Source organism: Haplochromis burtoni, unplaced genomic scaffold (genome assembly GCF_018398535.1).
Source record: "Haplochromis burtoni strain Fernald_Lab_line unplaced genomic scaffold, NCSU_Asbu1 Contig_948, whole genome shotgun sequence".
Taxonomy (NCBI): domain Eukaryota; kingdom Metazoa; phylum Chordata; class Actinopteri; order Cichliformes; family Cichlidae; genus Haplochromis; species Haplochromis burtoni.
The window spans coordinates 47,863-52,076 of NW_024583309.1; the positions used below are offsets into that span (position 1 = coordinate 47,863).

The 4,214-nt window shown below is 38.3% G+C and overlaps 2 protein-coding genes across 3 annotated transcripts in view; both read right to left on the bottom strand.

Annotated features, from left to right (window-relative positions):
* The window catches only part of LOC102310967 (protein phosphatase 1B), a 42,803-nt gene extending 39,676 nt beyond the window's left edge, over window positions 1–3,127 (bottom strand). Inside the window, exon 1 of one of the 2 annotated variants that reach the window (XM_005951703.3) lies at window positions 2,727–3,124. The gene's annotated coding sequence lies outside the window, so the exon portion shown is untranslated. Of the gene's footprint in view, window positions 1–2,726 lie in introns of both variants that reach the window. The other variant, XM_042216178.1, reaches the window with a different exon arrangement.
* LOC102311805 (fibronectin type III domain-containing protein 5) overlaps window positions 1–4,214 on the bottom strand; it is a 45,599-nt gene that overhangs the window by 11,507 nt on the left and 29,878 nt on the right. The gene's annotated exons all lie outside the window — the stretch shown is intronic.

Genomic DNA, 4,214 nt, shown 5'->3' on the forward strand with positions numbered 1-4,214 from the left:
AAACGATAGACATTTTTATATTGTCATCCGATATATATGGTTATATCGAACAGCCCTAATATATATAACACATACATATATATATTTTTTACATTTCTTTTAAGGAAGAAGGGCTGCATGGATGACCGCTGCTGACGGGATGCCCTTAACTGGAACATGTAGAAGTATAAAAACCAAACAACAAAACAACTCCCCCCCCTTCCCCCCCAAAAAAAGGAAAAAGAACAAAAAAACACCACAAGAAACAAATAATATCTAGCAATATTTACTTGACTCTGTTTTCTGAACAATACATTTTGCATTGTTAGAAAAACAGCAAGCAAAGCTAAATAGGTAAGAGTGTAACTGATGGTAGCAAAAAAGTAACACCATGCATTAGTTAACTGTAACTCCCACAAACACAAAGTCATTGTGCCATTTTATAACCACATCAACGAAAAACAGCATGATTAAGGGATGGTCACAAGTTCCTCCTGTATATCTACCGCAATGTTTAACAACTAACCTTTGTCTGTATCAGAGCAACCAACAGTACATTCAAGACAACTGTCTTATGACAACGGACCCACAATGTACTTACAAAGCCTGGAACATGTGCAACACCTGTAAAATATTTCTAAGAATGTAGCTATCTGACTTTGCTGTACCACAAATCAACCGAAGCATGAAGGACAAACACAAAACTACAGAAACTTTCCAAGTACTAGACGACTTAAGCAGAATGACAACTAAAGTTTATATTACTTACTAGTTAGTCGGCTGCTAGACTTCAAGCTGGTACAAATGAAGACAGCTCAGTTGCACTGCCAACTTTTGAAACACATGACTGATTTTTAAATATTACTTATTTTAAAAGCGCTTTGTATCTATCACCTCCATACTTGCAGTCTTACTCACAAACTTGCACAAACTTCAGCTTGTGTTTTTGTAAATTTTACCTCGACTAGAATCCACTCTGAGCCAACTCTTGCTTTTTTTAATGTGCAAGATAAATAGCTTGACTAGTACGCTTTAAGGAGGAATTGTAATGTGTTATCACAGTTGATTTCACATATATATTTTTGACAGGCCTCATCACTACAGTACACATTATATTCAAAGAGCCTCATATATACTTAACCATGTCCCTTACAATAGTAAGTACAAAAATCCAACACTATTAACCAATATTATCATGTCTATATCAGTATTACTGTATACACCATCCAATCAAAGTCTCTGTAAGTAAAACCAAAACACTAAACCACCTGAAGCTTAAACGTGCAGAAAAGCAATCTTAACAAACTACCATTTGTTTTACACAGCCATGGTGAGTGTGTTTAAATATGAATCATTACAACCCAGCCCATGTATCACAACTCCCAGGTTAGTTTGCCAAGTATTTTTAATAGCGCTCTCTCTCGAGCCTTGACAAGCAGTGAATCCACGTTAGAAACAGTACAAGAAGGATAAAGATCACTGATGTGTGTACTGTTAATGTTTGCCATACTTTACTCTAGATTTCATATTACAAATATTATGCACTTTAGTAACATTTTACATTTATTCAAATATTCACTGCTGATTCACCAGCAAATTAACTTAGTTATATCAGACTATACTTCTGTCCTAATTTTTGTTGTTTAAAGAATTAAAATTGTTTTTACATAAAATGTAAAGAAAAAAATAGTAAAAGTTAACAATGTATTTATCTTATCAACACATCATATCCCAAAGTATTATTATTTTGCGCCATAGTCAGTAATAAACAGACTGATATCACAGCACCACAGGCGATTAGCCACACCTCTGTATGGAGAGATGGACCTCCACCACCTCCCAACTTCAACTTGAGCGCCTAGAGCCCTGCAGAAACTTAGGTACAACCCTGAGCTGAACTGTACAAGCCACATTCACAGTTCAGTGCCTGTTTATTTATTCCAAATCATGTCATCATTGCAATTATGAACGATTTTATCACATGCTTTACTCACTTATCGCAGGTCTAGCAAGTAGCTCACTAGTTCGTCAAATTAACAATGTTTAGAGTTGCAAAGATTCTATTGTAGGTACTCACTAAAAACGGCCCAAAATCCAGTATCAGTGGTCCTGTTGTAAATAATGAGCAGTGGGAAATCAGTGAAGTGTGGGGAGGAGCCGTACAGTTGTCGCAGCGAAACATTACTGCTAAATATCAATAAATCTTGCCTGTGTACATTAAATTAAATGCCATCTGAATGCCTTTTTGGCTTTGACTAAAGACATTGCACACTAATAGGGGGAACCCTGCCCTTATAACCGCCCTGCATACACATGAGAACATGGAGTACCCAGAGACACTCCAATGCACGTCTGCTTGGAGCATATCGAAGATTGGTAGAGTTACCCACCAAACATTACATTACTAAAATAAGGACGCTCTTTGGCACTTTCTTTAAATATATTACATTACTACAACTACCATGAGGTAGCCGAGCTAACGCTTAAGGTAACCAAGTTACTTTAAAACTTCAGCTCATTGTTTCAGGTTTTATTTTGATCTACCTGTGTAGCATGAACCAACCGGCTGGCTCTGGAAATACCACATGCAGAAATCCCTTCCACTTAACACTGTTCCCTCCACGTAAGGCCCGTTTACTACTGTGTTGATGTGAGCTAACGTTAGCTATTAGCTTCACAGTTAGCTGTCGCTGGAACTGTCAAACTAATGCTAATGACGTTAGCGCAGATACAAGCGTGCTACTTACGTTTTCCTGCTGCTGTGCGATTGTAGATCCAATCCTGATTATCTGCTAAAATCTCAGCTTTCTGTGTGAAGACTCGTCTAGATATATGCGGAGCTAACGTTAGCTTGCTAGCTGTGTTATGTTTCCTTATTTGACAAAAATAATGGAGATTGGCCTCAGATGAGCGGCGATAATTCCTTTCTCGGTGGTTCCCTGCTTGGATAGCGTTGGTTTTTACGCATGTTTGACGCCAATTGTGTCCCTCACAGTAAATGTAGACAATTCCGATCGTTCCCAAACAAACATGGACACTGAGAATTGGTTATATTATACAACACTGACAAATCTAGCACTTTCTTCCATTGAAAGGCCAGAGCTATCCTTCGACTTTGGGTGCTGAACAAGAGGAGGTGTTATTTTTGGCATCTGCTCGATGATTGGTTACAACGGCTAGGCAAAGCGTCGGTTAATTGGCTACTTCTTCCGTCAATTAGCTCTGCCCCTGTGCGATACTACATTCTCATTGGTGCGTTGCGAAGTTCTGCGATATGTCAGACCTTTGAGATGCACTACTAACTGTTACCGGCTTATGCCGACAGTACTTTAAATAGGCGGTGTCAGTCTTAAAATAGAAACTTTCAACTCCGCGTCCAAAGCTGCTCACTAATACTATAAATATATAAATATATTATATATAAAACAAAACAGAGCACAATTGAAATTATGCCATTTGCTTGTCTTTCATGGTTGAAAGTTGCCACACATGAGCCCGAGTGCCCCGGAGTCATTAAGAAGCGCAACTTAAATGAAGCGCAATATGGATGATTGAAGAGCTTCCAAGAGTCTCTAGTATATTCATACACACACAAACACACGCACGATCTAAATTATACCACGCATCTTCAATCAGGAGAAAATCTAATCCAATATAGAGGGTACCGTATATAGGTGTACACCGTATAGTTGATTTCCCTGTCTGCAGCTACATATAATGCAACACTAATCAGGTCTGGTCAGGTCAAGGAAATACAAGGGCACCCATCTCCAGTGTGAACAAGCTCCTTCGACCACCTTAAAACTTTCGACCTCAGTTGTATGGCACTGAACAGAGTAATACTTTTATGTCCTTTGTAAAACTAAAATCAGTAATATTCATCAGCAGCTGGCTCTTAGTAACTCTACTTTTAGGACAGTGTATGAGCCCCCTGTTCTTTTCTTTCTAGTTTCCCGATTCCTGACTGTAGATAAAATAACCAGATTTATTAAGACCTCTAAACCTTCCAACTGTTACTTTGACCCACTTCCTACTTTTGGTTAAACCTTACATTTCTTCTCGCTTTATCCTTTAATAATGAGTATTATGCATTTCGTCTTGATACATTCTCAATCATCCAGGTAAGTAAATCTCCAAAAGTTGATTCTGTTCATCTGGACGTAGCGTTTTCAGTGGGAGAAACGTTTCGTCACTCATCCAAGTGACTTCTTCAGTCTCAGCTGACTGCAGGTTTC